This window comes from Canis lupus, chromosome 14, assembly GCF_003254725.2.
Source record: "Canis lupus dingo isolate Sandy chromosome 14, ASM325472v2, whole genome shotgun sequence".
In the NCBI taxonomy this organism is placed as follows: domain Eukaryota; kingdom Metazoa; phylum Chordata; class Mammalia; order Carnivora; family Canidae; genus Canis; species Canis lupus.
Window position 1 is genome coordinate 57,057,653 of NC_064256.1, and position 23,369 is coordinate 57,081,021.

Sequence of the window (23,369 nt, forward strand, 5' to 3'; positions counted from 1 at the left end):
ATTTTGGTTAAGTCTTTAATCTTTTTCAAACCCTAGGATTGGTTTTGTTTTTCCCTTTTAATTTAAACACTTCACTGAGGTTGTGTAGAATAGATATTTATCTCTTGTATTAAAGCTGCCCAACAGGTTAAGTTATTTTAGTGTGAGATTTTTCCTTGGCTCAGGAAAGTTTTCTACTGTGATTTATTTGACTTTCTCTTCATTACTTCTTTTTCATGTATTAAAGGAATCTTGTCTCTAGATCAACAGAAAATTTATACTTAGATACTTAATTTATATAAGTATAAATTAGAAAATTTATACTTAGACTCAATTCCTTCTAAGATCCTCGGGAGCCTTCTCTACCAACAGTGATTTCTTTGTCTCCTTTTTCCAGTCTTTATACTTGTATATTTACTAAATCTATGTGCTTGTGATTCACATCATCATAAGGAATCCTTTAATGTATTTCATCATTTGCATACAGAAGTCAATAGTGTCATCTCCTCCATATTTCTTGATCCCATTCAACATACTTCACTTTGACCTCTAAAAGCTTTCTCAAGTTCATCAATGAGTTTCTAGTTGCCAAATCCAAGATATTTTCATTTTATTATTTGATACCCAAACGATCTGAGAGTTTAAAGCCTACCCTTTTGCTTGAAACTCTTCTATTACCTCTTGGGAAACAACTATCTTGTTTTATTTCTCCAGAACTCAATGGTAGATTCGTCTTAAATTCCTTTGTAGTTTTCTCTCCCTTCACTTCACTTAAGTGTTTCACAGAGTATTATTTTTATTTTTCTTCTCTTCACTTTAATCTTTCACTGGGCAAGTATTTTTTTGGGGGGGGCAAGTATTTTTAATCCTATTTAATATTATGCTTCAAGTATGCAATGACTTAACAAATTTATAGCTCACTTAGAATGACTCTGTTGAGCTCCAACAGCCTATTGAAATACTGTTGTGTCCTATAGTCAACTGAAAATGATAAGTAGAAATGGAAATGACTCCTTACAGTCTTTTCTTCCAACCAAATCTACTCACCTCTTTCTTTCTAAGTCTTGGTGACCAATACTTAATCTACAACTAATTTCCTGAAAAATCATCTGGGTTTATTCTAGATTTTTCTGTTTCAATAGCCTCCGATCAAACAACACTTAATCATCATGATTTCTATCTAATTAATAGGGCTTAGAACCTTGAAATATTTTCAAATCACTTATCTAATGCCCTTGCTCACCTGGAATAAAGTAATAGAGTTATAGTCTTTTGGTTTCCACTGTTGATCTCTTCTAACCCATGCTACAGCATAGCCTCTAGGATAACATTGTCAAAACACAGAACTGATCATATCAATCTCTGTTAAATTTTACTCAACTTTCACTATTTTCTCTAAGTTAGAAATCTGAATTATATAGGATACTGCATAAGTTCCTGTTGATTATGTTTACTGCCAATGTCTACAGTCTCATCTCTTTCTACTCCACTTCTAAAAAATATTTTCTCTTCATATTAAATAGCCCTGAATGTGCCATGTTTGCCTCTGATCCATGTTGGTATTACATCTATGTGGCATTTTTAAACTCTTCTTTCCTTAGATATCTCCCATTCATCCTTAACAACAGAGTGTGGAAATAACTTCTCCAGGAAGACTTCCCTGATACCTATACACTTCTGTTTCTCATACTATTTTTTTTTGATTATCAATAATATCTTGTGTTTCCATGGTGACTAAATGGAATCATTATGAGACTATTTGTGGCTGGTATTCTTTTCCATTGTTATGTTTTGTTAATGTTTCTGCCTTTCCCTATAAGATGCTGAACTGCTTATTATCAGGAATATATCCTTTTTAAATGTTTCAGCTTGAAATAATTACAGGCTTATAGAAGTCTTACAAAAATTGTTCACCCAACTTCCCTTCATCTTAGCATCTTCATTACATAGCAATTTATCAATACTAAGAAATGAATATTTCTATAATACTATTAATTAATCTAAAGACTTACTTAGATTTCAACAGTAGTTTCACTATGACTTTTCACTTTATATCTCTCAATTTTAAACTCTAGTCTCCTATTTAGTCACCAGATTGTAGATTCTTCGTCTCCTTAGTCATTCTTTCACCCACACTCAGTCTTTCAAATATGTTTTACATTTCCCTTCCACTGTTAACCTTTTCCTATTCTATTTTTCTTTCCTGTTCTATACAGTTTTATTCCTGTAGATCTTACTTGGGTTGCTTCAGGGAGGGTGAATTGCCACATATGACCAGTTCACCATGGATAGCCAGTGGCACAATTATGTAAGCTCTTATAGAATTAAAATGAGTTCGATTTGGGGTCAGAATAGGTAAAAATGGGAAGAGGTAACTTATTGGATTTGGATGAGCTACTGAAAAAATAAAGGTCTGACAATGCCTAAGAACTCCAACTCATCAAATTGTTGTTCTGTATAGTTTAGTTGATTACAAAATATTTATAAATCACATGGGAGACTAATGTGGAGAAATCATCTATATCTGTCTATTATCTATCATCTATCTATATATCTATCTATCCATCTATCTATCCTTATAAATTCACTACTACTCTCCTTTTGAAGCTGAGCAGAAGATAATTAAATCCGTTATTCATATTCATATGTGACAGTGAATGAAAATACAGAAAGTCTTTCTGAGGCTGGCCCTTGTTTGTTAACGTATTTCTACAAACAGTATTTAAATCAGAAAGTAACAGATAATAGAGGCAGAACAAGGGAAACTACTCCACAAGGGAACTAAAAGTATAATCATTTAGCACAGCAGTTGGCAAATTTTTTCTATAAAAGCCCAGATAGTAAATATTTTAGGCTTTACAGCCTATGAGATATCTATTACAACTATTCAACTTTATTATCGTAGCAGGAAAGCAGTTAGACAATACCTAAACAGATGGGTATTACTGAGTTCCAATAAAACTTTATTTACAAGAATAGGCCGAAGGCTGGATTTGGCTCAAAGGTGATAATTTGTCAATTCATAATTTAGTACAAACAGGTTATATGTAAGAAGAAATCATTTTCAAAGTTCACAGTAACTTAAGGACAATAGGATAAATGGTAGAAGCACTAAAATCCAAGTGTTCTGTCTTAATTCACTATTTACCATTCCCTACCATAGAAATGAAAACAAACCAGTCATTTATAAGCCATAGACTTTAGCAATAATTTAAGTGATATTATGGGATCTTAAAAGTCATAAGAAATATACTTGCTATAATGGCCTTGCTTTTTCAAGCAAGGACTTATTTTTTCCATTTGTTAATAAGCATACAAAAATGACTAAAATCTGTCCCTATTTTCTTCCCATATCTGTTATTTTTCACTTGCCTAAAAAGTGAGAAACAAAAGGAGATATTTTGTCCTCTTACCCTTGTATATATAAGGAATTCCTTATGTTCCTTGCTCCTTAATCCTTCCAGCAAGTAGTATATCGCTATGAAATTACTCTTAAAGAGAAAAAAATAAAACAAACAAAAAAAAACCTGGAAATACCTTTCTGTATGCCACCACTATTCAGTATTGGCAGTGATTTTAACAGTAGTAGAGGGTAGATGTTAGAGCTAGGTTAATCTAATTTGCTTTTTTTTTTTTTTTGGTCCTGTTTTTATTTTTTATTTATTTTTTGTTTTTATATTTTATTTAAGCTACTCTGATTTGTGTTTGCATTTTGGGGCAGAGGAGAGGGAAAGTAGTAAGTAGTAGGAATACAATTATCATAAAATCTTTTTGCTTCCTGACAACATATTGAAAATAATAATACTAAAATATAACTTAGGTGTTTTGAACAAAATTTATAAAATGGAAGAGGTTGGGCAGCTTCCGTGGCTCAGCGGTTTAGCGCCGCCTTCAGTCCAGGACCTGATTCTGGAGACCCGGGATCGAGTTCCAGGTCGGGCTCCCTGCATGGAGCCTGCTTCTCCCTCTGCCTGTGTCTTTGCTTCCTCTGCCTCTCTCTGTATCTCTCATTAATAAATAAATTTAAAAACAATCTTTAAAAAAATGGAAGAGGTGAGTAAAGTAGCATTATCCTTTAGGAGAAGGTCTGTAATTGCCTAAATATGAAATCATTTCTATTTCTGAACATTTTCCTAGTATTCCTTCTGATACCAAGACTTTAGCTGTATGAAAGACTGGAATTGTTTTATAATCAGAAAATCACATTATTTATTAATTAATTGTTGATAAACCAGATTACTCCTCCAAGTTATTCCTAAAAGTGAAGCAACCTGCCATTAACTGGTCTAGCATGCTACTTTCTGAAATTCACTCTTAAGTTCCCTATGTATTGCATGGTTGTGAAAAATGATTGGGAGCCTTGGCCACAGAAATTCAAACACTGTGAACTGGGTGGAATTCTTCACTGATGGTAATAATATAGGCATAGTAATAAGACTAACTTGGAGTGAATTTTAGGAAGTCTCTAGAAGAAAAAGAAATATGATATACATATTTACTAAACTAGTGTTAAATTCTTTAAAATGGAATTAGTATGGTTGAAAAATAGATTTGTTCTGAGTTTTAATTAATGAGCACCAGGAATGTCATGCTGCTATGAAATTAATAAAAAAATTTTGAAATGAAACCCTGACCAACAAGTAGCTTTTTCATTAACATGAACACAAAACACCCCTCTATTCATAGCATCCAGCAGAAGGAATGCAATTATAGACAGTATAGCCCAGAAAGAGTTAATTATTATGGAAAGATAAAATGTTGTAGAATTGTGCAGCCATTTCCTTTAATGAACTCTCTTATGCACTTTTTGATGGAAGCTTCCCTCCTTAGTAATAGTAATGCAGAGTACTTAAATTAAAGGGAGCTTTAAGTTGGTTAAAACAAACATCTACAAAAATAATAAAGAGTGAATAAAGTACTAGAAATGAAGGACATAGCCACAGCTTTTAGACATGGCATATGAACCACTTTTCCTAGAAAAGATAGGAAGATCTAGAATCTACACAGATTAATAAAGATTCTTGATTAATCATATATGATAAAAGTTTTTACAAATTTGAGAGACATAGGAAATACAAATCATAAAAATCATGAAAGCTATTAAATAAATATCTAACAAGAAAAGCGAAACAGAGATAACAATAACAACAAAAACCCAGCACACCCAGATAATTTCACAGAAAAATTCTAGTAAACTTAAAAGACTAGATAATTCCAATCATAGCAAGTGAAGGGAAACTTTTTTTTAAATTTTTTTGTTTATTTGAGAGAGAGAGAAAGAGAGTGCTAGGGGCAGTTGGGGAAGGAGAGAGAATCCTCAAGCAAGTGGGGCTCAATACCATGACCCTGAGATCAGGACTTGGGCTGAAATCAAGAGTCAGACACTCAATCAACTAAGCCAACCAGGTGCTCTGCAAATGAAGAATCACTATAAATACTCATGAAAAATCCTGAAAATTCCTAAAGAAAATAAAAACAAACTGAATCCACTGTCTGCATTAAAAAAACAATGCATCTTGACTAAATGGGAGAGGATTTTTGACAAAAGCTATGGTCAATTTTTGATAAAAATAATTAGCAAAATAAGAATTGTTGGATATTTAAACATACATACACATAATTATTTAATGGAGAAACACTAGAGACAATTCCACTAAGGTCAGGGACAGGGCAACATTCTGACCATCTCTACTGCTATTGACCATTTTTCTGAAATATTAGCTGCTATGATTAAAGAGAAATCAATAAAAGCCATAATAATTGGAAAAAGACTACACTAAGTTTATTTACAGATGATAAGATAATATACCTAAAACCTTGATACTAGCTCCAATACACAAAGAAAAAAATAATTTGGTAATGTGCCATGATATAAAATATATCTACAAAAATGAATAGGAAAGCAACAGGTACTATCGTCCATTGCTGTCTCCCAGTTTGGAAGACAATTTTGCAGTTTTTTCTAAAGTTAAACAGAAACTTAACATATGACCCAGGAATCACACTCTTAGTTGTTTACCCAAGTAAACTGTAAACTATGTCCATACAAAAGCCTATTGCTAAACACAGAGGAAAAATGGAAGGAACCAAGTTTGAACAGGGAAATGAATAAATTGTGGTCTATCCATACAATACAGTAGTATTCAGCTATAAAAGGAAAGGGTCATCAATTCATGATGTAACATGTATGAAAAGTGATTTTGCTAAGAGAAATAAGTTAGACCAAATGGCTATATATTTTATGATTCCATTCATATGAGGTTTCAGAATAAGCAAATTTATAAGAACAGAAAGTACCAGTAGTTGCCAAAGATTAGAGGAGTAGGGTGGTTGTCAACAAACTGAATGAACAGGAGAACTTTAAAGTGAAGGAACTTTTAGTTTTGTTGACTGTATCCTTTGCTGTGCAAAAGCTTCTTATCTTGATGAAGTCCCAATAGTTCATTTTTGCTTTTGTTTCTTTTGCCTTCATGGATGTATCTTGCAAGAAGTTACTGTGGCCGAGTTCAAAAAGGGTGTTGCCTGTGTTCTCCTCTAGGATTTTGATGGAATCATGTCTCACATTTAGATCTCAACTCAAAATGGTTTGAGTTTATCTTTGTGTATGGTGCAAGAGAGTGGTCTAGTTTCATTCTTCTGCATGTGGATGCCCAATTTTCCCAGCACCGTTTATTGAAGAGACTGTCTTTCTTCCAGTGGATAGTCTTTCCTCCTTTATCAAATATTAGTTGACCATAAACTTGAGGGTCCACTTCTGGATTCTCTATTCTGTTCCATTGATCTATGTGTCTGTTTTTGTGCCAGTACCACACTGTCTTGATGACCACAGCTTTGTAGTACAACCTGAAATCTGGCATGGTGATGCCCCCAGCTATGGTTTTCTTTTTTAATATTCCCCTGGCTATTTAGGGTCTTTTCTGATTCCACACAAATCTTGAAATAATTTGTTCTAACTCTCTGAAGAAAGTCCATGGTATTTTGATAGGGATTGCACTAAACGTGTAAATTGCCCTGGGTAACATTGACATTTTCACAATATTAATTCTGCCAATCCCTGAGCATGGAATATTTTTCCATCTCTTTGTGTCTTCCTCAATTTCTTTCAGAAGTGTTCTATAGTTTTGAGGGTATAGATCCTTTACCTCTTTGGTTAGGTTTATTCCTAGGTATCTTATGCTTTTGGGTGCAATTGTAAATGGGATTGACTCCTTAATTTCTCTTTCTTCAGTCTCATTGTTAGTGTATAGAATGCCACTGACTTCTGGGCATTGATTTTGTATCCTGCCACAACCTACAGAATGGGAGAAGATATTTGCAAGTGACGTATCAGATAAAGGGCTAGTTTCCAAGATCTATAAAGAACTTATTAAACTCAACACCAAAGAAACAAACAATCCAATCATGAAATGGGCAAAAGACATGAAGAGAAATCTCACAGAAGAAGACATAGACATGGCCAACACGCACATGAGAAAATGCTCTGCATCACTTGCCATCAGGGAAATACAAATCAAAACCACAATGAGATACCACCTCACACTAGTGAGAATGGGGAAAATTAACAAGGCAGGAAACCACAAATGTTGGAGAGGATGCGGAGAAAGGGAACCCTCTTACACTGTTGGTGGGAATGTGAACTGGTGCAGCCACTCTGGAAAACTGTGTGGAGGTTCCTCAAAGAGTTAAAAATAGACCTGCCCTACGACCCAGCAATTGCACTGTTGGGGATTTACCCCAAAGATACAGATGCAATGAAACGCCAGGATACCTGCACCCCGATGTTTCTAGCAGCAATGGCCACAATAGCCAAACTGTGGAAGGAGCCTCAGTGTCCATCGAAAGGTGAATGGATAAAGAAGATGTGGTTTATGTATACAATGGAATATTACTCAGCCATTAGAAATGACAAATACCCGCCATTTGCTTCAACGTGGATGGAACTGGAGGGTATTATGCTGAGTAAAATGAGTCAATTGGAGAAGGACAAACATTTTATGTTCTCATTCATTTGGGGAATATAAATAATAGTGAAAGGGAATAGAAGGGAAGGGAGAAGAAATGTGTAGGAAATATCAGAAAGGGAGACAGAACATAAAGACTCCTAACTCTGGGAAACGAACTAGGGGTGGTTGAAGGGGAGGAGGGTAGGGGGGTGGGGGTGAATGGGTGACGGGCACTGAGGGGGGCACTTGATGGGATGAGCACTGGGTGTTACTCTGTATGTTGGCAAATTGAACACCAATAAAAATAAATTTATTATAAAAAAACAAAAAAATAAAAAAAATAAAGTGAAGGAACTGATCTGTATGGAATGCCATGCCAATGAACTGTACATTACAAAAGAGTGAACTTTAGTTGATACCTGGTAAAACAACCTAACGAATCATCCGGGATGTCAAGGGATCCCTGAATGGAATGCACTTTGACAAAAGAATGTAACAATATTACGAATGTATGGCACAACTTCACATAAGTAATTGGGGTAAAAAAAAGGGGCTGATGTAATTAATTTTGTAAAACGGTCTTGCGACTGGAAAATGTAAGTGTAAAAACTAAAGAAATTATACATAAGCTATTCTAGTTGGCAAATCTGTTTCTCATGGGGTATGGGTTAATAACTGAACTACTTTACCAGTTTACTAGGGTTAAACAAATACATAAACGAATGGTGGGAGCCAGGTTTTTACTGTCAGGGAGGGAAGTTGCAGGGAAGTGAGAAAAGAGACTAGAATAAAACCTATGGTATTGGATTAGAGTCAAAGATATCAGTATGTATTCATATTGAGCTTACTGGCTAGATACAGATACGATTCAGTGCGAATGTGTACATATATGTTTAATATATACTGAGAGGGCCTGGAAGCAATGACACTCAAGTAGCAACAAACAACCCCAAAGTCCTGATCTTGGTTCCTCAAAACCATCCCCTGATAAAGTGACCAAGTCCTTGGAGAAATGACTGAAACCAGGGGGCAACAGAAGAGCAAAATATAAGCCTGGATTCCACTTTTATGTCAGAAGTTTAGAATGTGACTTACTTCAGCAAGTAAGGAAATGCTTAAAAAAAGCAGAGGTGGCTTGTAGAATCTTCCCTGTCTCAATGTTGGAGAATTTTAGCATGGAAATAATTATGATACCAGATTTTAACATGATGGATTAAAATGAATGCATCAGTCCACATGGGTAATTTTTTAAAAATAAGTTAAACCATGAGGTAAGAATGAAAAACTCTTTATGGAAGGTGGGTTAAGTAATTAATGTAGGAGAAATGGCAGAAGAAATAAATACTAAAGCCATTGGCTACATTGGGCTGGAAGAATGGGATATTTCACGCGATCTCAGAGTATCACCCCACAGATTACATGTTAAATACCCTGGGAAAGATGTTTTTATAATGGAGAAAGTTCGTGGATACCTACTTTAACCAAGTATTTAAACTTAACATCACAGATAGTGGGATAAAATTGTCATCGTGTAGCATTTTTTGCCAACATTAAAAGAAAAAATCTCAATTTAATCAGAAGGAAGCAATTAAACACATCTAATTTGAGACTCATTCTGTAAAACGGCTGGCCTGGATTCTTAAAAAACATAAAATCCAAAAAAAGACTTAAGAATGGTTTCAGTTAAAAATAAACTAAAGAAACATGATAACTAAATACAATGCAGTATCTGAATTTTCTAATACAACTTCAATGGGTATTTTTAAGAAAACAAATTTTGAAAAAAGTCTTTGTAATATAATATACTCTCAATGCTACATTTCTGGGGTATCGTCAATTGTATTGGGCTTAGACTTATGTAAAAGAACGACATTGTTCTTAGGAGGCAATGTTGAAATATTTAGGGGGTGAGTTGTCATAATGGTCCAGAAAAACAAAAGATTCCTTTCTCTTTTTATCTATCATCAAGCTACCGACAGAGACAGAAGTGGAGAGAGACAGAGACAGACTGAAATATAGAAAGAAATATAAAGCATATGTGACAAAATGTTAATGAAAACCTAGGTGAAGATATATAGTGTATTATAGTAGTCTTTCAGCCTTACTGTAGGTATGAAGTACTTCAAAAACAAGTCTTTGGTTAAATAATATATTAATATTTATTTCATTTTTTGTTCATTTTTGAGCAGCAGAGATTAATATTCTCTGAAAAATCTCACAAAGAACCTTGATATATAGATAACCATAGTGATTTTATGGGGTTGAAGCAGGTCGACCATGGAACCACCTTTGTCCTTTTCCTTCATGGTTTCTGAGACGCCTTTAAGGAACCCTATGTCTTTAGATCCTTTTTTTAAAGATTTATTTATTTTTTTTATTTGAGAGAGAAAGGGAGTGAATGCCCAGGGGAAGGGCAGAGGGAGAAGGAGAGAGAACTCTAAACAGGTTCCATTCTCAGCACAGTGCCGGACTCAGGGCTCGATCTCACAGCCCACAAATCCACCTGAGTGGAAACCAAGAGTTGGATGCTTAACAGACTTTGCCACACAGGTGACCCTAGACCATTTTTAATTAAAAAATAACATTACCATACTGTTACGCAACTTAAAGTGGCTGTCTTTGTAAAAAGAATTTTCAATAAAATGTTTCTTATTTTTTTATTTTTTATTTTATTTTTTTTAATTACTTATGATAGTCACAGAGAGAGAGAGAGAGGCAGAGACACAGGCAGAGGGTGAAGCAGGCTCCATGCACCGGGAGCCCGACGTGGGATTCGATCCCGGGTCTCCAGGATCGCGCCCTGGGCCAAAGGCAGGCGCCAAACTGCTGCGCCACCCAGGGATCCCTAAAATGTTTTTTAAATGTCTACATTTTGACATTTAAAGGGATGTTACTCCAACTTTGGGGAAATAGTCACTTAAAAACAATGCCATTTTACTTGGCCTCTAATGTGTGACTGGCAACATCTTCATTACTTCGCAAGAAAAATCTATAAGTCCAATAATAGCTGTGTAAAACAAATTTTTATTTAAATTTTACAAAGAAACCCAATGACAGTTGTATCAGCAGTAAATGACAGAGTCAATATTCAACCTGTATCTATTTCTTTCAAATCCTTTGCTCTTATCTGTACATACAAATGAAGAAATTTTAATCTTTTAAGAATATTCAGATGCAGGGTTGTAGAACATGATTTATCATTTAACAAATAAGGCATACTAGTAGAAGACAGAATTAAACTGCGTACTTTCCACTCTACTTACTAAATTTTGGACTCACTCTTGAAAAGACCTGGTCTATTAAAATATTATCCACAGGTATAAAAAATTTGACAGTATTTGAATGAGAGATTTTATAGTCAGGTAGTTCCATAATTTTTCTTTTTTTTTTTTTAAATATTTTATTTATTTATTCATGAGAGACACAGAGAGAGGCAGAGACACAGGCAGAGGAAGAAGCAGGTTCCATGCAGGGAGCCCGATGCGGGACTCGATCTGGGACCCCAGGATCACACCCTGGGCCAAAGGCAGATGCTCAACCACTGAACCACCAGGTGTCCCCATAATTTTCCTTTGGTGGAGTTTACTTCTCAAAATTAATATATTAGAACTGGACAGGTTTTACACACATCACTCTCATTTTCCAGATCACCACTCTCCCTTCCCTATGCCAAAATTAAGATATCTTAACTAAGACACACTGTTCTATTGATCTTTGTTGATAAACTAAATTCACTAGACACCACAGCGTGCATTGACATCATTAGAATATTCATAACTCACGTCCTTACTCTATTTTAGTCTTTATTTTATATATAACTTTAATAAATAGAAATTTCAAATAGATTGAGATAAATATCTTCTCCCTTGCATACAGCATACGCTCCCTTGCCCACCCACCTTGATTTATAACAAACAGAAGCTTCAGTAGTACTTCTTAATCTTTTAGATTGCTGGTAGTGGTATATTTACTGCTGTTTAGTCCACTGGGAAGAATGAACGTTTAAAAGTAAGTAAATAAAGCTGGTAAGATGAATATTATACCTATTTTATCCAAAGTGAAAGATTATTTCATTTTGTATCTAACTCAATATGGAAAAGTGGTTTCTAAACAACAAAGAAGTGAGGGTAATACAACTATCCAAAGGAAGTGTTTACAAAAAAGTACATGCTGGTGGAGCATCTGAAAAATATTGATCTTAGCGAGCAAATGGAACAACACATTGATCTCGGAAGAATAAAGGGGCAGTGAGAGCCAATAAACCAGTTGGAGAGGAGTCTTAGCAATAAAGAAGGGCACATCTTACTGACAGAATTGAAGGAAGGTTGAAAATGTGAAAGCACAGAAATATTTTAAGGTGAAATCGCGAAGTAGTCTTAATTTGAAAGTATAAGGCAAGGTCATCAGTGAATAATAAAGTATGAAGGTTTTAAGGAAAGCACTGAAGTGGAGAAAAGGTGTTCAGCTGGGTGGATTTTAGTTCCAGCTAAGCCTCTAAATAGTGGGGATTTGAGAAATCACTAGACACCACGAGACCCAGTTTTCTTATATGGAAAATAAAGAGCACTAATAGCCACAGCCCAGTCCTAGGACTGCCGCAAAGACCCACCGGGGATCTTGTTAAGCAACACACAGCTTTGAATCTTTCTCCCAGAATGATTCTGTTTTAGGCAGTGTCAGATTTGGAGTGCACTGGGATCAAACAACCGTTGAGGTCTAAAGAGCCAGCACACTTCCTCAGATGTGTTCTATTTGGGGCACCCGGGTGGCTCAGTCAGTTAAGTGTGTGCCTTCTGCTCAGGTCATGATGTCAAGGTCCTGGGGTCAAGCCCTGCGTCAGGCTCCCTGCTCAGCCAGGAGCCTGCCTCTCCCTCTCCCTCTGCCCTCCCCCTGCTTGGGCTCTCTCTCTCTCTCTCTTTCTCTCTTGCTCACTTGCTCTCTCTCTCTCTCTCAAATAAATAAATAAGATCTTTTTTTAAAAAAATCACAGAGTCATGGAAAATTCCAAGCCACAGTGAGAACAACAGGATATGGTAGGCTTCTCTTATTAGGAAATAGATAAAACAGAACTGTGGTTTTCCTGCATATTTTTGCGAATCTCTCCTATACATACACTTGCTATTTAATCTGTTAGCCTAGAAAGTATTCTTGAATCTTTCCTGTCATTCCACCTCCTTCAATAACACCCAACGCCCACGTAGAATTAGTGAGCAAGTCTGGCTAATTCTACCCACTTTTCTACTAAATCTTTCCTGCCCCCAATCCAGAAAACGAATGCCCAGTTCATCTACTCTGAATATCCTGTCTGGACCAGGGCGATCATCCTCGACCTCCTTTCTACACCGCCTCCTCCCCCGCCTCACAGCTCCAACCCGTTCTCTGTCCTACTGAAATGGTGCTCTTTCTAGTTCTCATAAAACCTACGTGAGATGTTTCAGTACCCCCCAATTTCTGGAGGGCGGAATTTACTCGCAGTTTTCCTCATACCTGGAGAATGAGTCATCGGTGTATCAGCGTTAATTACTTGTTCAAAAGCAGCATTCTAAGTGGGATAGCATGGAATGGAATAAACTAAAAAGAATAGAGTAGGATATAAAACATCTGAGTACTTTGATGTGATACTTCGTGAAATGTTAATTTTCTTATGTCTTTCTGCTTGCATAATATAAAAAGTATGCTATTATGTGTTGTGTTTTTGCAAAGTTTGATAAACACATGACCATACAGAGCCTTACATAAAATTGCCTTTGCCTGCTTTGTGCCTTAAAACCTCAACGTTTCCACCATTCCCTTGGTGAATGAATGAATAAGCCATACTTTTCTGCACCTTGGGACAACTTCATAACACTCCCTGATGAAATATTCCCTCTCACACCTTCCTGTGTGCTTGGGAAATTATTACTCATTTCCCAATATGCAGTATGTTTCCAGACGTTCTCCTCCTTGGGATCTCTAGCCCTCCCATCTCCTACTGACTGTTTGATCTGGTCTAAACTAGGTTGATGCAGAACTATTAGGTTCTTTTTGTTCAACTTCCAACAGTGTGAGGTCGGTGATAGATTATTATTTTCCAAAAAAAAAAAGATTATTATTTTCCAATAACCTGACTAGTTAGGCCGCAAGCAAACTCTGACAAAATTCGACAAGAATTTATTAAACAGTCATACAACCTCCATGAGCTTAAAAAATCCTGGCTTTGTTTGTTTGTTTGTTTGTTTGTTTTATGGGAATGGGGTAGGGTGGGAGGTATTGTCAAAAACTTTTCTTGGAAGGTTGTATAGAGCAAATTCAAATCACATATAAGAGAGACCAAGATTCATCTGGACAAATTTGTTTGGAACCAAGCCTGGAGAGTGATGTCTCCGTGTACAGACAATACAGGAGGCTAGCTAGATTCTTATGCATGTTAGAGGAGTGTCTCTAAAAATCTTTTGTCCAATATTATTAATTACACCGATGGGCACCTGTTTCTAACAATCACTAGCTAATAAGCACTAATTTTACAAATGAAAACCGATTATAGTTAATGCAAAATAGCAAACCCTCTTTTTTTATATCAGGTTAAGGATGGCTGAGGCCTGTAGCTGTTTCTGAAGAGTGACATTTCAGATTAAAATGTATCTGACTACCCCTGGAATGTGAATTTCAGATCAGGGAATTCCTTCAACTGTAACTTAAATCATTATTTACATGATATCACACTAAGACTGAAGTATTGTAAAGTAAATTATAGACACCGTTACTAAAAAAGATAATTATTATAATATACCTTGACTGGTGGGAGTCATCATGATATATTTAAAAAAAAATTCAGTTCACAGGTGCACTAGTAATGATGAGTCCGACGTGTGTGTATGGGGTGGGGGCAGTCTATTGATTAGAATATGTTACCACTAAAAAGAACATGGCTTAAAGTTCACACAATAAACCAAACCAAGCAACAATCACAAAAGATTTCCCTGAAGAGATCTTCAGACTGTGAAAGGCTGTTGTCCACATCAAGGCAAATTAAATAGCTCTTTTTTCTATGTTCCCAAAGGGTTATGTACGTTTTACTACTGTAGCTATTGCAATTGTTCAAAGAGGACACTTTCTCTCCACATTCGAACAAGTTTTCCGGAGTAGGAGGGTCAGAATATGAAAGTGACTCTGAATCGCTCACATCCATGTGCAGAATTAAGGCCCCAAGAAATTCTTCCGTGTGTCCCGGTAGAGCCCTAAGGCAGATGAAGGTTGTAAGAAGAGGCCAGAGACCATGAAAAGCAGTGATTAGCGAAGACATGTCTTTAGATGAAGTTGTTACCGTAATCAGAGCTCACAGCCCTAGTTTTGGAGAAGGGTTGGAAGTGGCAACCTACAGAAATGCCAGGGTTAAGTGCCTAACCCATCCCTGAGGGATCACAAATAGAGAGTGGACCGAGGACTTTAGAAGGTAGGGGAAGGGCAGACCTCGGGGTAGGGCCAGCGGGTGAGCGCTGCTGTACTGTAGTGGGGAAATGTAATAAAACCAAAGTGTCCTCCCAGCCCAGGAAACCGCTCCACAAAGGTAGAAAGTAAAGAGGACAATTTTACTATTGAATGAACATTAAAACAGGATATGAAGCCCATCAGAGGCAGTCCACTGAAGAGACTGGAAAGACAGAAAGCCAAGCAAATGCAACCCACGGCATATATGCTCTCAAGATAACTAACTAGTCCTCAAATAACAGCCTTGACAGCACATATGCCTACACGTAGTTCATCCTAGATTCATCTGATGTTCGGGTGACCCTCTGTGTTAGGGAATTGTCTTTATCCAAAAGAAAAATGAACTTTTTATATCATTATGACAGGAGGTAGTTTTGCAACACGGTGCTATGCAGCCCACTAGGAGCCCCTGGGAAAGAGAGGTGCTATCTTCCTTGATTACATTTTAAAGAGATGACCCCCAAGTCCTCCAGAAGGATATTTTTGGGTTGTAAAGCTGGCAAGTGGCTTCTTTAGATTTTAAAAGGAACTTACATACATCTCAAAAGGATAGAGACAGAATTTACAATTACAAGTTTTCTGAAGGAAATAGTCTGAAAGAAAAGGAAGGGGCCTCTTTTCCTTTTGGCACCAGGGAAAATTATTATTATTATTATTATTTTTTCGTTTTAGATTTCTATTTACACTTACAACTGGAATCAGCCTGCTTTCCTAAAACCCCTTGGGACAGGGGTGAGTGAATACTTCCTATTGACCAGATGTGGCCCAGACAGAAAAATCCGAGTGGGGTTGGTAATGACATGTCCTGTCCAACAGGGTCATGTGGGAAGTGAGGAGGACCTTAGCCGAAAGGCCTCAAAGTCTCACGTTTGATGCCCAGTGGCTGTGGAGAGAGCCCCTAAAGGTAGCCAAATCAGAAGTGCTTCTGCCCACCTCAAGGAAGTGCTGGAGGGAAGCCCAGCAAGAAATACATGAACACAGAAAGAATTGGCTTCTCTTATCTACGAGGCCGACCCAGGGAAGCCACTTTAAATACATATAAGGCCCAAAAGTGTGAAAGTAGGCAGACACAAAGAAGCTGTACTATCCCCTTTTTTCTCCTTCTTCCCTAGATTTTACACCTGTCAAGGAGCTCATTGACTGCTAAAGAATGGAGATGAAGTCGGAGGAAGTCTGAAAGATGAAGTCTTTCTACTGCAAATGCTCAGCCTTTGAAAGGCATGAAAAGAGTAGGTGATTTCCTGCTTCTCAGATGTATGCATATATGATTTTGTCTTTCCGATTATAAATTTAATCCATGCCCCTTATATTAAATACAAAAAAGGAAAAAGATGGAGAAAAAATAGCATAAGTTATTATTATCCCTCCATAATGAAACATTTAGTGTATAAAATGAAATTTTAATTCTCCTACCTGTACAATTATGTATTTTGCTATTCTTCATTAAGAATTCAGAATGGAGCACCTGGGTGGCTCAGTTGGTTACGTACCTGCGTTAGCTCAGGTCATGATCCCAGGGTCCTGAGGTCAAGATCCCTGCATCGGGCTCCCTGCTCAGCAGAGAGCCTGCTTCTCCCTCTCCCTCTGCCTCTGCCCCTGCTTGTGATCATGTTCTCTCTCTCTAGCTCTCTATCTCAAATAAATACATAAAAGCTTTAATGAAAAAAATTTAGAATAATAGTGAAGAGTATATGCCTTGGACTTTCAAAACTGAGCTCAGCCATTTAATAGATGTATGACATTAGGCAAGTTATTTAATTTCTCTATTCCCCAAATTTCTTACATATAAAATAAGGCTTAAAAAAAACCTACATGATTGACTTGTTGTGAAGATTAGTATCAACAAATTATTGTAATGCATTTATTAAAGAACCTGATATATAATACATGATACACACTGAAAATTAGTATTATTAAGAAATCATAAGAATTTCCCCACATTCTTAACTACTTATGGACTATTGAAAACAGAAGGTGCTTGTAAAGGAGAGTATGTCTTAAATGTTCTTACCACACACACACACACACAAATAGTAATTATGTGACGTGATGGTGTTAACTAACTTTCTTGTAGTAATCACTTCAAAATATATGCTTATCAAATCGTCATATTGTACACATTAAATTTATAGAATGCTATATGTCAATTATACCTCAATAAAGCTGGAAAAAATACATAAAAAAAGAAAGAAGAAAATGAAAAGTATAAGCCATCAACCAACCTTCATCTCTGAATATGGATTTACTATAATTTTCAAATTCTCTCATCTTGAAATTTCTGGTGTAATCTGTATGCTGCTTAATATTCTTGTATACACATTTTGTGCTCATCTCTGATTATTTCCTTTGAATAATTTACAATAAATAGAATTACTATGCCAAATGATAATATAATTTGCAAAAAATTAAGGAAATAATAGTGTTTTTCATCACTTTTTCCCTACATTTTGCAAAAAACCTGCCACATTGTAGTAGCTAAAAATATAATAACCTAATACATGAATTAATAAATGAACAAATGATTGAACGAATAAATGACATAGATATAAAAATAAAGGATTACCTTTTCAAGACATTGCTGTTTATGCAATGTATGTTTCTATTCTTTGATATCCAGATATAAAATAAATAATTATTATGGAATTTGGATCTGACTTGATTTTATACAAAATTTTGCTAAAATTTTTAAATTACATAGAGTACTTAGTAAGCTATCCATATCACAACAAATATAAAGTTCCATTTTAAGGAATCTTTAATTGGGCTAGTTCATGCAACATTAAACCTTACTGTAGAGCTTTCTGGAATTGGCTGGGTAATTCTGTTTACAGAAAAGGATGGAGCTTTGGTTTTGTTTCATTATAGAATTAGCAGTCTCGTTAATGAATAGGAAATTGTTCTTGCTCACATGAGTGTAAGCAGTATAAAATAAGAATGATTGCTTAGCTCAGAGGTTCCAAAACTTTTTTGCACATTAGCATTACTTTGGGATCTCGAAAAAATTTCTAAGCTCAGGTCTCACCCCAGACCAATTAAATCATAATCTCTCCCCCCAACCAATTATGTCATAAACTCGGAGGATGAGACAAAGACATTCATTTTTTGGTATTTACTTTTATTGAAGCCTTCAGCTGATTGCAGGCAAATTCGAGAACCAATGGCTTAGCATATGGCTCAAGTTTCTGGCTTACATTAGCAGTAAAAGTCGGCACTCTGCAGTAATTTTAATATTCCACCAAGCACTGCTAAAGCTTTATTTTCATGTCTACTAAATCTGCTAAGGAGAAAAATTTATCTTTGGAAATACCAATATACATATTTATTACACTTCTACAATTGCTCTACCGAGTGGTAAGAACATATTTATCCGTCATGGAAATAACCACATCTGAATAGACATGCAAATAGTATATTTACAACCATTTAGCCTCATGTTATAATACTGTTTAAATAAAATCCAGCAAGCAGTCCAGTTTACAAGGTTCTTTGATGTGATCTCAGATTACTTTTTTAAAGAAATGTTTATATTTCCCCAAACTTCAAATTTTATCTCAGCAAAGGAGAACCTAAGCTTCTTTATAATTTTTTTATAATACCTATGCATCTCAATTTATCACTAAATCTTAAATAAAAAAAAAACACCAAAATCAAAAAGAAATAATATTCTCATATTTTCTCATCCTGTAGATACATTCTTAGATTTACAGATATCTCTAGGAAACAAAGAAAAGGCATAGACAATTATGTTTATTTATCTACACAGGAAGCATCTTTTGATAACCAACCTCCTCCATTTTCTGGATGCAATTTCATTTCCTTACAGAATCTAAATAAGAGTAAGTGAAGAGATAGGAAAAAGGCAATTCTGGTGAAAAAGGTGAGTGTTTTTTGTTTTTTGTTTTCTCTTGTTTGGCAAATGCTAAAGCTGACATCCTTGGGTGGTGTCAAAGCTGGTTAAAGCTGATGCCTATCTTTTAGGGAACTATTGTTAATTTTTCAAAGGTTCTCTGCTGGGCCCCTTTCTCTTCAGTTCCAATGATCTATGTGGAAATCTTTGATGACTTTTCTTAATCTATGGTCATTCATCTTTATGTTGAAGACCACCATCAATTACCAGGGGTTCGTAGAGATGAGAGCCAAGATGATCACATACACTCATGCCCCAAATTGGGCATGGATGTGTTTGGACCCTGAGAAAGATGTCCTATGAATTAGTAATCTCTGGGAATGTTGGTCGATGGCAACACATCATCCCATTCTCAGCACAAAAGCTAGTCAGCCAGCCCTTCTCTTACCCTCTAAGTTTCCATGGTGGTTATATCCTTGACCTCTGTTCCTTGATAGAGAGGCAAGGAACGATTTCTGTAAACAATTTCCTTTGTAAAATTTGTGTATGGAGAAAAGTGATTTTTATACACTCACTTGTATTAGGTACTTTGCATTTATTTTTTCCTGCTTCATTCAAAACTAAGACGAGTCTCCCTTTGTTTGTTTTGTTTCTTAAATGCCCAGAGAACAAACAGATGGTTGCTAGAGGGGAGGTGGGAAGGGGGATGGTTGAAATAGATTAAGGGGCTTAAGAGTACACTTATTGTGATGAGCACTGAGTAATGTATAGAATTGTTGAATCATTATATTGTTCACCTGAAACTAATGTAACACTGAATGTTAATTATACTTCAATAAAAAAAGAGAAAAACAAAATTGAATCTCATTCTAATATCCATCTGGTTATATTTCTGTGTTTATGCACTCTCTCCTAAATCCTTTACTGAAACAAGGTATCAAAAAATATAAACCTATAGACTCCTGGGTGGTGGTTGAGCGTCTGCCTTTAGCTCAGGGCAGGACCCCGGGGTCCTGGGATCGAGGCCCATGTCAGGCTCCTTGATAGGGAGTCTCCTTCTCCCTCTGCCTAATCTTCACCTCTCTCTCTGTGTGTCTCTCATGAATAAATAAATAAAATCTTTATATATATATAATAATATATATATATATATATATATATATACCTAAATAGTTACACTACATGTAGGTAGTGAAATCTGTAGCGTTAAACCAGTAAAAGCTTCTGATCTGTATGTTGAGGTCAGGAAGATTGACATATAATAATAAGTGCTTTAAAAAAGGAGAATGTACAGAATGTACAATATATTAAGGAAGTAGAGATGAAGGAATAGAAAATTCTTAAAAGAAGTTAAAGAAACATCAGGGTGGGAATAACACTTTAAGGAGTATGGTGATTTCATTGATATAGTTCAACTCACAGTAGTTTGGAAACACATTCTCCTCTCCTAATGGCACGCTTCTGATTAGAACCTATTTACTGTAATAGCCCCAGATAAATCAACACAAGAGTTAAAAGTAATTAAAATGCCATTTTAAGATAGAATAACTCTTGTGACTACTTATCTTTAACCAGTCCTCCTTAGAATAGTTTATAATGGAAATATAATTATAATATGTAGAAAGCAAAGAAACAAGTCTCCATTGTCAGTCACTCATATTGAAATCAATAACTACAGTATCATGTCTTAGTTCTAATTTAACTGGCCACTTACCATTTCATAACACATATCTGACACTGATACTATGATTGTCATATTTCTTGATCCTTTAAAATGTTAAGGTTCAATATTTGCATATGAAGTAATAGCTAAAATGTTTTAAAGGTTGCCAACTCAATGAATTTTTACATGTATAAACCTGTTAGAATAATGGCTAACATTTACTGAGTGTTTTCTGCAGGCCAGGCACTATCTGAGGGATTTACATGCATGATCTCCTTCCATTTTTACATAACCCTATGGAGCTAGTTCTTAGAATCACACCCATTACGTAAATTAACAAATGGAGGCCCAGAAGCATCAAAATTCCCCAAGGTCATAGACAATAAAGACCCAGATCCTAGCCACAGCAAGATAAGTTCAGTGCCATGTTCTTAACCACCACAACTTACTGCAACTGAGTTGGGTTTTCCCAACTTTAGCATGGGCATCTCCATTTAATCTTTAAATGGGATTTAAAGATGGGATCTTTACCTAATTAAATGTTAAATCTATATTGTATACATCCATTTGATATCATTGTTCCTTATTATGAAGTTAGAATTTTGTAGCCTGTTAGAAATAGACTATCTACAACATGGTCCTATGGATTATGTACATCCTTTCATAAAAAAAGAAATGGTAGTTATCTGTACATTGTTATCTGTATGGTATTTATCTACCTCTAGCTTCATGACATGTGCCAAGAAGTAAAAATATCTTTATAAAAAGTGCACCTGTTCAACGCATTTAAAGCATTCATAATACCACCTGCATTCATGATAAATGTACAATATATGTTGAAGAGACGGATGGATGGATGGATGGATGGATGGATGAATAAATGAACGACTACCTTAAGCTGTAGAAAGTTCAACTAATATATTTAATGCATGAACATATATGCCTGTTTGTTTTTATGTGCTTTAATATTTTAACAGCTATAGGTGATATTCAATTTGTTCTTAATTATCCATCTAATGTAAAGATGCTCATTTGGCTTTAAAGGAAATGAATGTGGACCTAGTTCATAATTCCTTTCTTTAACACTCAGAGAATAGATTTCCCATTGCCTAGGATGCCAACTCTCAATAGGATAAGAGTTATCTCTGTTGAAAGAAAATAATCATGGTATATATGAACATTAACATGAGTGGAAAATTAAAAACAAACAAACAGCTGAAGAGCAGTGGGGAGATAAGAAATTTCAGTGTCAAGTACTGCTTCTCTCTGTAGTGGTTAAAATGCTCCCAGTTTATGTGAAATCTGTGATTGATTCTCTTTCACTTGGAAGAATTTTACTATACCCAAAGGGAGAACTATAAGATTACCACTCTTACTACAATCAAAACATCAGGAATGAAAATCCCACCCACTGGCGCAATAAATATTTTAATAATCTATAATATATCTAAATCAGTAATACTGCTGTAAGTTGTCACTGATAACAGAGCTATTTCAAGGTTTAATTTCAACACTGCTTATGGCCTAGCATTTTAAAGCAGACAACCAAGGATCTCTGACTCCTGCATCATTAAATACAGATTCAATTCCAGAAAGTACATTGCCATTATTTTACAATTGTGAACATATTTTAGCCAAAATGTGACATTATTGGGTATGAGTTTTGTGGTTTCTTATCCCTCTCACATGTTCTCTAAAAAGAATGGTACGTTATGATGATGACCACGAGGAATGATTTTGGTATATGTTTGTAAATCACTAACAAAATTATTGCTGCTTTGGTATGATGGTTCTGTTAAATTATAAAATAGGTTCATTTATTTTTCTAGGGACAACCAAATAAACAACTATAAAAATAAGAATGGAGGAAGCAGGAATAGGAGTCTATAGCAAGATTCGGAAAACCTGAAATATGAGCCATCTACCAAAACATTTAAAAACAATCCCTTGAAGGCCACATTGAACAGCAGTAAACCAATGTTGTTCTGGAGAAATACAAGCTTAATAAATGCCATTTATATCATAATTTACTTGAATAAATACTTTTTCATTGTCTTCAGAACTGCATCCATCAAGTGTTATGTTAACAGAGCAAGGTCAATATCTATCAACATTTATTGATGCTAGTATTGTGAAATGGTGAAACTACTTTTGTGTCAAAGAAGAACGACTGGGCAAAGATGAAAGTTTCTTGCCAAGGAATTATATGAGATCCGCATAGGCCAGTAGCTGACTGCAGCATTTTGAATATGCTTTTCTGGATGCTGAAGGTGTGAAAATGAGCCAGAGTGTGAAACATGCAGCCTTTGGCCAGGAGATTTCAATAGCAAGGATTCTGAAACATAAGAGCAAACTGTATGTATTCCATTGCTGGTGTTGATAGTGTTGAATATTCTCTACACATGAATGAAGGGGTAAAGAGCTGGTGTCCTAAATGTATTTGGATTCTTTCTCCGATAAGCTAACATTT

The 23,369-nt window shown here is 35.6% G+C and overlaps 1 long non-coding RNA gene across 1 annotated transcript; it reads left to right on the forward strand.

The window, feature by feature from the left end:
* The first annotated feature begins 11,767 nt into the window (after positions 1 to 11,767).
* On the forward strand, positions 11,768 to 22,894 carry LOC112670905 (uncharacterized). Its single transcript, XR_003143290.2, has 5 exons — positions 11,768 to 11,930; positions 16,062 to 16,121; positions 16,502 to 16,618; positions 19,153 to 19,266; positions 22,729 to 22,894. It is a non-coding gene; the product is annotated as an uncharacterized LOC112670905 (long non-coding RNA).
* Positions 22,895 to 23,369: the final 475 nt, after the last annotated feature.